The sequence below is a fragment of the Neovison vison genome, chromosome 7 (assembly GCF_020171115.1).
Source record: "Neovison vison isolate M4711 chromosome 7, ASM_NN_V1, whole genome shotgun sequence".
Lineage (NCBI taxonomy): Eukaryota > Metazoa > Chordata > Mammalia > Carnivora > Mustelidae > Neogale > Neogale vison.
In genome coordinates this window covers 42,447,200-42,460,116 of record NC_058097.1, presented here as the reverse complement: position 1 = coordinate 42,460,116, position 12,917 = coordinate 42,447,200, and positions in this window count along the sequence as shown.

The window sequence follows — 12,917 nt, the reverse complement described above, 5'->3', positions numbered from 1 at the left end:
TCATCTGGGCCACCACTGGGGACTGAATGTACAAGTGACTCAGATTCTCCCATCAACTTATGAAGGGGGCAACCCCAGGAAGGGCCCGCGGTGGTCTTCGAAGAGAAAACTCCCTTTTCTTGGGTTGATGACAAATGACATTTCTCTGAAATCAGAACTCTGGGGTTTCTTTCACTTCCTGTCAAAAGGGTCAAGCTGTCAGGAGATTTCCCCTGTTTTCACACTTTAGTACTCGTTAATCTGGGGAAAGGATGAGGTCTGAGAGACTCAAATTTCTTTTTCTGTTTTTTATTATTCTGTTATCCCTCATCCTGTGGCTTTTTTATTCATTCAACAAACATAGAGAAATCATTTGTGATATTTGCCTGGTATATCATATATGCCCAATAAGTAACTGGAAGATAAACAAATTAGGCATTGGTAGGCTGCTCTGGTGACCTGACAAAGTCTGGTTCACCCTAGGCTTTTTCTCCCTTAGATCCTAGTCCCCTCCTAGACCCAAATATTATGTCCCTGAACTCCTGTTTCTCCCTTTGACTCCAGGACCCCGAAATGTTCAGACAGCCTTCTGCTTTCTCCCTCCAGACCTAACATGCCTTCCCCATCTACCTCTCATTCTAGCTTGGGTATACGCAGATGTTAACCCTTCCTAGATCAAACAGGGTGTGCCAGTGGGTGGGGCTGGTGGAGGGGCAATCATAGGGTGGGGGGAGAGGGGAAGATGACTCAGAGCGAAAGGGAAAATGCAAATGGACAGGTTGTATTCATGTGCTACTCTGAATGTTAAATATTTTCCATTTCTGAGCTTTCTAACTCCTCATACCACCACACCCAGGGACTCATTAAACACCCATATAAAAGACACTTGGCCTGGACATATAAAAGCACCAATTCCTGATATGTAGGTGTACATTGAGAAAAACATTCTTCAACACAGTAATACAGTCCTGGAGATATGGAATAAGTGGGGAAAACCATGAGAGAGAAACCCCAAGTGCAGAAGAAAAGGTACAGGGGTCTGGAAGATTAGAGCATCACCCAGTGGCCTTGCCTCGCAGCCCTACTTCATGTAGGGAGCCTGTGACTCAGCTCCCTCACTGGTAGGATTTGCTCATTGATGATCAAGAATGTTAGAGATTGTGCTCAAAGGGCAGCATCCTCTATAAGCCAAGTATAGTTGACAGGGAGTGTCAGCAGGCTTTCAGGAAACCTAATAGGGAGGAGAAGGGCAAGGGGACTCCCCATTCAGTGAACAAAAGCCCCCAAGAATGGGAAACCCCATTTTGCCTCCTACCTGGTGTCTACCCCACTTAAGGATATCCTTTTAAAGACCACCCCTTAGAGGTACCTTCAGGGACCTCTAGCCTCAGCCCTCAGGCTGGTGCCACTCTAGGCCTTTCTCTCTCCCTATGTTCTTGACTACACAGCCCAAACCATCTTGCATTGAGCAGTGACAGCAGAAGCACGAGCAAATAGTACTTTGACTTGGAAGGGTAGGGAAAGTGATAACTCTATTCTTAAAAAGTCTCCCATCACAATCTCAAAAACCTTGTCCACCTTCTACTTCCCAGGCTGACTCTGTAGGAATCCCCTGCAGTTGTCTCCTGGGGTGGACCCAGGAAACCATTGGTTCTGAGGACACAAACCTGCATCCTGGGATAGGGTAGAGTGGGTAGGAGAGATTAGGTGAGACATATGTGGGGAGAAAAAGGTATGGTTTTTGCCTCTCAGTCCCAATACTTATATTATTAAATAAAGTTTAAAGTCTGCTATTCTAAAATTCTAGTTGATAGGCATGACCTTCAATAATAAATTCTAATTCTAATTCAATAATAAATTCTAATTGATAGTCATGACCTTCAATAGAAATGATAGGCATGCTCCTTCATATGCCCCTGTAGGTACAGCCCGGCTTGATATAAAAATATCAACACAGGAATACAAGTATGGATTCTCTTTAAATATAATTAAAACTAAACCATCAGAATTGGCCAATTGGAGACATGATTATTTGTTTTATGAAAAATATTTTCCCTTTATCGCACTTATTTTAAATACTAAGTATTCCAAAGCCAAGTTAAACAAGGTTCAATTTAGAAAAATTATATGAACTTTCCCTTTTTCCAGGAACACATCTCTTTCTTCAAATTAAGGTGGTTAAATTCCCCCACAGTATTTTATGCAGATGAAGGCCAATTATCCAAATCTTACATAAACTTTCAAATGCCCACTCTTTCTAGTTAAGTACATCCAACACATACCAGAGAAGAGATAACGCGGAGTAAATTAGTTTCTTTCTTCCCTTAAATCTATGTTTCATATAACTCAAGAACCAGTGTAATCATAGCCATGTGAACTGTACCTAGGTCATAGAGACCTTATCCTAACATATCTTTTGTGGATCAAGTGGAAAAAGAACTAGACTAGAAGTTTAAAAAAAAATGTTTAGGTTCCACTGCATCTTCTCTGTAGGTGGCCTTTTTCTCCAGCCCTAATATGGGGCTAACTCTTCTGAGATCCTCAGTTTGCTCTGTGGGGCTGTTTTCAAGACCAGTACTGAATGCCAGTATTGCATTAAACCTACTCTGACCCCCTCTGGCTGTGTCCCCCCACCTTGGGCCAAGGATCCAAGGGCATCTAGGAGAGGCCCCCCTGGAACAAGTGTCCCCCAGTTTTAGGCTGTGCTTTGGGAGCTTAGAACCCTGGACTTCCTCTCCTAAATGGCCCATTTCCAGGACCTACACAGCCCTTAACCCCAGGTCTATACTCAGGAGGATGAACTGTATGACCTATGTACACACTCCAGGCCTTGGTTTTGTGTGAAGTGCAGGTATACTGAGCTCAGACATGCAGACTAATATGTCTTGAAATGTGTGCCAACACCAGGTGTGGGAAGAAAAGGGGAATCTTCATTTCTAGTCTGGCCTAGGCCCCACAGGTAATACAGGAACCTGCTTAATTCCAGTGGTTCTTAATGTCATAGGTTAAGGGGATTACCATCCTTTTAAAAATTTTAAGCCACCGAATCAACTCTTTACATCAGAAAATTATAGATACTCATACCATTGTATATGTGAATGATAAGGGATTCACAGGCTGAAGCCAGTCCCTGGACAGGTTAAATACTCCTTGTTTATCCTTGCGGCTGCTTTGCATGCTCCCCTCCAAACAACATGCATACAGTTTTTCTTATGATTTCCAAGAGCTCAAAAACCCTTGAAATCTACTCATAGACCACTCCCTTGTCCCATCCAAGGTTTAAGAACTCTGGGTGTACATGAAAGCACTCTGAAAGCTCTAATACCATGTATAATTTGAACAGCCGAGTGAAATTAGATATCAACACCCTGTCCTATAAGAATGAAAAATTTTCTGTAAAGACAATCTGGGTGATTTCTTAAGGAGCAGGATATCTCACACACCTTTTCCTGTGCTCCAATAGAACATCCATCTTCCCTATGCATCTGGCCCTATTCTCACTGCCTGATACCTTTTCGGAATGATCAGAGTTTGGGAGAGAGTGGACCCAAAGGCCTAACATGAACCAATCCTGTTTTTTTCTAGAGTCACACAGCAGTAATATTCCATGGAGGGCAAACAACCTCTGAGATTCAGAAACTCCCTCCTCAAGAACCTCCTGAAGACCTTGGGTCTAACCTCTTGGTCAGGCTGTCTAACATGGACCCAATACTGGAAAATCTGTGCCTCAACCTGGAGTCCAGCAGCCCCTCCCAAAAGCCTTGCAGCCACATGTTCTTAGCACAGCCTGGATACAATGGCCATTGACAACTTCCCATTGGGCTTTCAACCTTGGCAACTCTCACTCTCAGCCCAAGCTGGATCCTAAGACCCCAGAAAACCTCTCAAGTACACACAAGTTTTATCTTTGACCCAGTGACTCCCAGTAACCTCTGGAGAGTCGCCAGGCCTCTCGTTCCGGTCACCAGATTCAGACTCAGTCCAGAGTCCTCAGACAACGTCCCACAGTTCAGAGGCCATACCTCAGGGCCAGTGACGCCATGCAGAACTCCAAGGGCCTCCCAACAGCCCCCCAAATACGACTTCCAAGTCAAGTTAGCCTCAGGGACCATGGACCAACTCAGGACATGTTGGCCTGGCCTCCAAAGGTGCCCGGGAGGTCCCATTGCCAGCCTCACCAGGGCAAAGGGAGTCCCCACGGACTAAAGCCCTTAACCCTCACAGCAACCACTCAAGCCCTCATACCCCAGGTTGGCCTGGACCAGTCCCAAGCCTTAAAAAGTGTTAAGAAAAACCACGGCACTCACCCACTTGGACCCTGTTCCTCTTCCCACAGTCTCACATACACTGAGGGCGGCACAAGCTCGAGTGGCCGTTAGGAAGTGGCGAGTGTCACGAGGCCAGGAGCTCGAGGCCTGGGCGCGTGCACAGCTTGCTTGTCGCGCCTGGATTCCGAGGCGGACGCTGATTGGCTGCAGCGCTGGCCGCATCCTGCTGAGCATGCTCAACATTCTAGGAGGCACCTAGGATAGCTCCACTTGCTCGCCCCCGCCTCGCGCCCACCCCTGATTGGCTGCGGAGCTCCCACCCACCCCGCTGACTCTGAGGTGTGGCAGGGCGGTGGAGCCTGATTGGTCTGTGGACTTGGGTCAGGTCTCTAACGCTGAGCCGTTACCCTCCAGCTGGCCCCCTCCCCTGCTGAGTGGCTGTGTCACCCTCTCTGTGAAAGCACTGGGCCCTGAACCTCCTTCGCCTCAACAGTCTTGGAAGCTTCCTCTGCAAGGGCTCGGGATACCACCGCTTCCTGCTTCTGTCTTGCCACCCTGCTTAGCCCTCGTTGCAAAGCTTTTCACGTCTCTCTCAACTCCTGACAGTCTATGAAGTGTGTGTCTCTGATAGTTGGGAGGCCCTCAAGGGCCTGCCAGGCTTCAGGTGCCTGTGGGCAGCTTCCCTTTCCCGCCTCTTGCCCTGCCCACCACTGATTGGTTGCAGAACGCACCATGCCTCACCGGAAGTAAGGGGGGGACAAGGAAAGCATTAGAAGGGGTACTGCCTTGACCTGTGATTGGTCTAGATGATCGCGCTTCAAATGCTCCTTGCCTGAGCCATGGTTAACTACGCACTTCACGTACTAGCCGTCTCCCTTCTCACACACACATACCACACCGCAGAGAGAATGACCCATGCTCTGCCCCGCAATTAATTGGCCAGGGCTAAGAGCTTAGCCAGCTGGCTTTCTGTCCATGCAGGGTTTTGGCGCTGACAGGCGGCGAGCTCGCACCGCGCGAGTCTGTGAGCTGATACTGCCTCTCCCGTCCCACCAGCTTGGCTGCGGTTGTACTGCTGATTGGCTGGCCCCACTCTCTTCTAAGTGGCTTAGCTTTGCGTCCGCGCTCGGACACATCCAATGAGGAGCTAGGGCGCTTTAAGGAGGCGGGCATTGCTCGACCGCTTCCACTTCTGATTGGTCTAGGGGCTTGCTTCTTTTATTTTGATTGATTAGAGGACCAGGAGGCGGGAGCCCAGTCCAACGGTTTCAGGCGGCAGTTGGATTTCAGTGCCTGTGCTTGGTGGAGTGTTGTCTGGCGCCCACCTCCCCGCAGCTAGCTGAGGAGCTGGGGACGAAGGAAGGGCGCAGGAGGACCCTCCTGAGGAGGGGCTGGGATAGTAGCTGCTGCCAGAAGTCAGGACGGAGACCGACTAAGGCGAGTGGCAGGTGGGAGTAACCCCCTAAAAAAGCTGGAGAAGACAGGTGCTGTAGCAATAGTAACAACAGCCCCTGATCGCTGAACCATTTCCGGGTGCCGCGTTGTGTGCGTCATCTCATCGACGTCTGCTAAATAACCCTGCGAGGGAGCTGATTACTCTGCTGGTTAACTTCAGAGTCTCACTTGGCTCACGTCGCAGGGCGAGCATGGGTGTTGCTGGGTTTCTGACGTTATTCTGGTGAGAGTCCGGCATTCGAGCTACACTGTGGATAAGTAGGGTTGATCTTGTAGATGTGGGGTGGAGCTTGATGTCATCACGTGGCCCAGGTTTCTCCTCAACTACAAATGAAGGTGGATATTTTGGTTTTGTTTGTTTGGGTTTTTGTTTGTTTGGTTTGGTTTGGTTTTTGGTTTTGGGTTTGGACTTGAATCTGATCCTGAAGGCTTCACTACGTGCATGTTTTCAAGTCTTCAAACTTTGGAGCAAAAGCATTTGCATTCTAGGAAAGGATATTTTAAAAATTGTCCTCCTAATATCTTTGCCACTTACACTGAACCAAGCCAGTTTTAAGTGCTTTACATGTATGGAACTCTTATAACAAGCTCTATTGGACATTTATTGATATTATTCTCACTTCACAGATAAATGAATTGAGGTTGGGAGAAGAAATTGATTTCCCTGAGACCTCACCAGGGGTAATTGTCAGAGCTGGAATTTGAACAAGGCCTGTTGCAGCCTGACTCCAGAGCCTAAACTCCTAACTCTTGGTATATACTGCTACAGGGTGCAGAGTGCGGCACATGTGGTCCTGGGAAATCCTCATAGCCACTTCAGGGTTAGGAATGGTGACAACACCAGTGGAGCAGACAACCAAGGCTCACAGAGCTGAAGACACTCATCTCATCCCACAGAGCTGGTCTGTGGCTAAGCAAGGAGTAGAATGAATATCACATAACCTTCTGAATTAAACTCATATTCTTAATCAGTCTTAACAGTAGTCTCTTCCCATTTGGCAGATGAAGAAACTGAGGTACTGAGGAGAAATCAGAGCTAGAATTCAGACCCAGGTCTATCAGACCCAAGAGATTACCCCCCTGAACCACGTTGCCTCTAGGAAGTAACTGTCTGGTAGATCTGGATTGGATCAGGTGAGGAGTCCTCTCACCCAGCCAACCTCTTGTCTATGAACAATGAGTTCATCTGGTCCCAATGTTGGCCCTTAATGTGGTTGCGTGTTTTTCACAGCCTCAGAAGTTTGGCACGTGGCGGGGGGACTTCTCACTGAGAGGCTCTAATCATATATGTTACAATTTGAGTCATTTTTATGGGCAGGACAAGGTGGAAAGCATTCTACATGCATCATCTCATGAAGCCCTAGAGCAATTCTAGAACATAAGGATTATTACTGTCCCCATTTTACAGGTGAGGAAACTGAGACCTGAGGAGGGGTGTACCATTCCCATGTTTACTGAGCTAGTGAAAGGTGGAGCCTAGATGGGAACTCAGAGAACCTGATTTTAGAGTCCTCAAATCTAGCTACCTAGCATGTGCAGGCATAAGAAGATGAAGTGAGGGACTCCAGATTCTGGCAAGATAGACTAGGAAGGGTTGTCAACTTGGTTCTGGGTGTTGGACTATAAGATTAGAAGAGTCAAATGAGAGGGGTAGAGAAATAACTATTGCTTGTTGAGCAACATCCCCACTCCAGACCCTGTGTTAACTAAGCAATATATGTTGAGAAGCAGGGAGCTTTGTGGGTAAGAAATTTGACACTGGATCCAAATTGCCTGGATTCTTTTCCTAGCCCTGCTACTTTCTAGTTGTGAGAACTTTAGCAAGTCACTTAACCTCTCATGGCCTTAATTTCTTCACCTGTAAAATGGGGATAATGACACCTTTCAGGACTGCTGAGAGGAGTCAATGAACTAATAGAACAATGGCAACTCTCTTTTTCTCCAGTGCCCTGAAACTGAGTTGCTTTCTACCAATCACCATCACCCCTCCTGGACTTTGGCATAAACACTGAAAATTAAGGCCATTATTTGCAATGGAAAATTCTGGGGGAGGTGTGTTCCCAGAAGAGATAGCAAGTGCAAAGGCCCTGAGACAGGAGTGAATAGTATGTTTGAGATACAGCAAGAAGTCTAGCTAGAGCTAGTCAGATGACTAAGACTCAGGAGTGCAGTTCAACTGCACAGGTGTTTGATTAAAAAACGACCCTATACTTCCTGCTTGTTAGAGCATAAAAGACTTTTCCCCAAGCTTTGATCTCTGGAGAAACCCAAGGCCATGATTACTTTTGAGGTTTCAGGATCCAAGGTTGCTCAGGAATTTAGAGATGAAGCTTAGAACTCAAGCCTTCTTGATGTCCATCCAGGGCTTGTGTGTGGAGATCAGGAGACTTGCATTCACTCAAATATTTACTGAACTCCCAACAGCATATACCATCTGTGCTGAGCCCTGGGGAAGACTCAAATCTTTAGATTCAAAGATGAACCTTCTAAAAAGGAATAATACAACCTCAAAACATATCCTTCCAGAATCAAGTGAAAAGTGTAACAACAAAAGCCCAGAAGGGGCACTTAAACCAGGCGTGGGAGGAGGAGAAGGGTGAGCAAAGACTTTCCAGAGAAGGTAGTGGTACCCGAGTATATATTTTTGGAGCACTTGTTATGTGTTCAGCATGGTTCTAAGTACAAATGGCAAGCATGAAGAGACCAGATGTATGTGTACTTGGGCTGCTGTAACAAAATTACACAGATGGGGGGTAGTTTAAACAGCAGAAATTTATTTCTCACAGTTCTGGAGGCTGGAAGTCCAAGATCAAGTGGCCAGTGAGTTGGCCTCTCTCCTTGGCTTGCAGATGGTGGCCTTCTCACTGGGCCCTTCATGGCCTTTCCCTTGTGCATACACACTCCTTGTATCTCTTTCTCTTCTTAAAAGGTACCATAGGCTGAATGTTTGTGTCAGTTCATATATTGAAACCTGATCCCCACTGTGCTGGTATTTGGAGATGGGGCTGGGTGAGGGGGGGATTGGGTCATAAGGATGGAGTCTTTATGAATAGCATTAGCGCCCTTATATAAAGACCCCAGAGAACTCCTTTGCTCCTTCCACCATGTGATGTTAGGGTAAGAAGACAGCTATCTATGAACCAGAAGGTAGGTTCTCTCCAGATACCAAATCTTCCAGTGCCTTGATCTGGGACATCCCAAACTCCAGAACTGTGAGTTCGAGAAAAATAGATTTCAGTTGTTTGTAAGTTGCACAGTCTATGTTGTTCTACTATAGCAGCCTGAGCGGACTGAGAAATGACACTAGTGCTATTGGATTAGGGCCCTCCCTACTCTTCTGACCTCATTTCACCTTAACTCCCTCCTTCAAGGCCCTATCTCCAAATACAGCCACATTGTGGGTTAGGGCTTCCACATATGAATTTTGGAGGGGACACAATTCAGGCACACAGAGTATCTACTGCTGCCCGGCCCACAGTCTGGTAGTGAGATGCAGATTATTTACTTAAGGGCGAGGGAACAGAACAGAATGGTTAAGATGTTAGCTCTGGAACCAGACTGACAGGTTTGTGTCCTGCCTGTACCACTCCTCAACCGTGTGAACTGGAGCAAGTTTCTTCTTTCTGTGTCTGGAGAAAATCATATGAACAGACATCATGAAGTTCTTAGAACAGCCCAGGGCACAGAGCCAGGGGTGATTTAAATGTTAGCTACTGTTACTAGTTGCAAGTAAACTTAAAACTATGCTACAGTCTCTGGAGGAAAATCACGAGATAGATACTTGAAGAAAGGAAAACAGAACTCTAACCTGGTCAGGTTTTTCCTCCTCCTTCCTGGAGGAGGTGATGCTTACACTAATATTTTACAAGTAAATTACTCACTAACCTGACTAGGAGAGGGGTGAATCTTCCAGGCAGTAGGAAAATCGGTTCCAGAGCTCGGGGGTGGGAGGAAGCATAACCCTGAAGTCCACTGTTGGAATGGAGAGAGCAAAGTGGGGAGGAGCAGGGGGGAGCCGGGGGCAGTGAGGCTGGGTGTGGTGGGGAGGGCCTGGCCTGGTAGGCCATGCTGGGGAGTGTTGGCATTTCCTAAGAACATACAAAGTCACAGAAAGAGGTATTTTTTTTACAGAGAATAGTTTAACAGACCCTTTCTGGGAACCCTATGAGCACGGCCATGCGAACATGCTGTGGCTGGCCTGCTGTAGACACATGGCCCAATGAGAGCCATTAACCCAGCTACCTACACCCACTGCCAGCCAGCCTTACATGTGAGGGGAACCACCCTAGACCAAACAGCCCCCAGTCACCCCACTAGCTAACTGCAGCTGCAAGAGTCAGCCCAGGTGAGATCCACAGAACTGCCTGGCTGGGCTCAGCCCAAATGGTCCCAAAGAATCAGGAGCTAAAAAATAATTTTAAGTCATTGTGTTTGGGGCGGTTTAAAAAGCGAATTGGCATGGACCAGAGTAGTTTCTAGGAAACAGATATCACTGGCCTTGATTCTGGATCTTGAAAGTTGAAAAATTTCAGGGCACCTGGGTGGCTCAGTCAGTTAAGCATCTTTGGTTCAGGTCATGATCCCAGGGTCCTGGGATCGAGCCCCGCATCAGGCTCCCTACTCAGTGGGGAGTCTGCTTCTCTGTCTCCCTCTGCCCCTCCTGCTTGCTCCCTCTCTCTCAAATAAAATCTTTTTTAAAAAAGTTGAGGGACGCCTGGGTGGCTCAGTTGGTTGAGCAGCTGCCTTCGGCTCAGGTCATGATCCCAGCGTCCTGGGATCAAGTCCCACATCGGGCTCCTTGCTCGGCAGGGAGCCTGCTTCTCCCTCTGCCTCTGCCTGCCACTCTGTCTGCCTGTGCTCGCTCTCTCCCCCTCTCTCTGACAAATAAATAAATAAAATCTTTAAAAAAAAAAGTTGAAAAATTCCTTCCATTTCCAAACTTGTTCAAATTTTGGAATGAATTTTTATGAGATGAACTTTAATGCCAGGGATCTTTCTGATCTTTTTTTTTTTTTTTTTTCCCCTGCAGTAGGACTGGAAGCAGCTCTTCAAAAAACAAAAACAAAAAACAAACAAACCAAAAAAAACAACAAAAGAACAACACTTGCTCTGTTTTGCATCTTTCTATTTCCATTTTCAGAGCATCAGAAAAGGCAGTCAAGGGAGAAATGATTCTATTTCATATTTTCAATACATCTCTTACTTGGGCTAAATGGTATGTTTCTAGCTGGGCTCAAGAAGGTGCTGGAGGTGGCCAGCTACAACGTGGAGAACAGTTAACAGCCACCTGCTGGTCACAGTCCTGGGGAAACAGGAACAAAGCCCTGGGATCTGGGGAGAAGTCACTTGCAGTGTCCCTCCAGCGCCCCCTACTGACAAGATCTAACCTTAGGCCAACTGATAAATTTTGAAATTAAGACACAATAAATGGATAACTGGCCCAGTGAGTGATGGGGTCCCCAAATGCTAATAAAAATGACAGCCATGATAATAGCTAACACTGAATTCTCAGTACTTTTTTGGTGTCATTTATCTCTGAATCATCAGGAGAAGGCTTATGGGGCGAGAGGATAATGGTCCTTTCTGCTCCCAGGGTCTGTTCATCTTTCCCTAGGCTCAGAGCCTGAGTCTGCTCTGGGTAACCAACTTTTCCCTGCTGGCCAGATCCATTGGGCAGCGCTGAATCCATCTCTGCTCCAAGGCAGGCACGTGCTGCAGGGATGGGCTGTCTGAGCTCCCTCCAACCCCCACACATGGTGATGAGACAATGGACAATGGGAAATAATCCAGAAGAGGGACTTTGCCATTTAGGGAAACTCAGACCTAGACAGGATATAGATGTGGTGCTGAAATGGCTTGCCTCTCCTCCCTGTTCGTTTTTAAATCTTATTTTTACATTTTCTTTTCCTCCCTAGCACTTACATCCTCTGACATGTATATTTCCCTTCTTGGTGTTCTTGATCTCCTCTTTCAAAAGGTAAGCTTTTATAAGAGAGAGATTGAGGTCTGATTTGTTCCCTGCTGGGTCCCCAGATCTAGACCAGTGCCCGGTGCATGCCCATGTTAGGCAAGCAATAAATATTTGAATGTTTGAATGAGTCATTATGTTACTGGAAAGACATTCACAATCTTACCACCCAGAATGAGGGCAGATGCAACTTGTCTCATCAACATAGCTTCCTGGGCCCCCTGGTGGGTGCCTGGGCCCCCTGGGCCCTGGGGCTTAAGGGATCAGTGACGTTGTCTGCATAAGACTGGTTCTCACCAGAGTAGCTCAGTCTGTTAAGCATCTGCAGCATCATCTCGGGCTCCCTGCTCCGTGGGGAGCCCACTTCTCCCATCTGCCCCTCCCCCCACTCATGCTCTCCCTCTCTCTCTTTCTCAAATAAAAATCTTTAAGAAAAAATTGGCTATCGCTAGATCTGGAAAATTTGGTTCTTGTAATTCTACAGTGCCTTGAACACCCAGGACTTTACATCACAATTCTGGAAGAATTAACGTAACAATGTAAGCTTTTCCATTTAAGAGAGGTTAGCCCACATTGAACTCTTGGTACTCGAACCCTAACTCGGAATAAACAAGGCCACACTGGGGAGTCAGCGACTTCAGCGGCCAGATTTCCCTGAAGACTGTTCCTGCCATCGGGTCCCCACCCTGCTGGGAAGCCTGTTCCCTGCTTTCTGCTCTGTCTCTGATGCAGGACTCTGAGCTCAGTTCTGAGGGGATGACAACTAAAAATCCATTTCTCTCCAATATTTTAAACCATTTAGGTTAATACCAGTAAAAGACTTTTTGATAAATTCAGTGAGTTGGCCATTTGATACAACGGACATTTTGTGAGTTGGTTTCTAGTGAATTGCCCTGTGTCCTTTTTTTTCCACTCCGGCCCTCAACCGTGTGTAATTTCTTTCTGCAATCCAAATTGGAAGACATTTTGAAATTATGCCATCAGATACAAATTTTCAAATAATGACATTGGTCAGGTTGGTACTCTGAAAAAATCATGATGCAAGTGCAAGTATACTTTTTTTTTTTTTAAGATTTTATTTATTTGACAGAGATCACAAGCAGACAGAGAGGCAGGCAGATAGAGAAGGGGAAGCAGGCTCCCCGCTGAGCAGAGCCCGATGTGGGGCTCAATCCCAGGACCCTGGGATCATGACCCGAGCCAAAGGCAGAGGCTTTAACCCACTGAGCCACCCAGGCGCGCAGTAT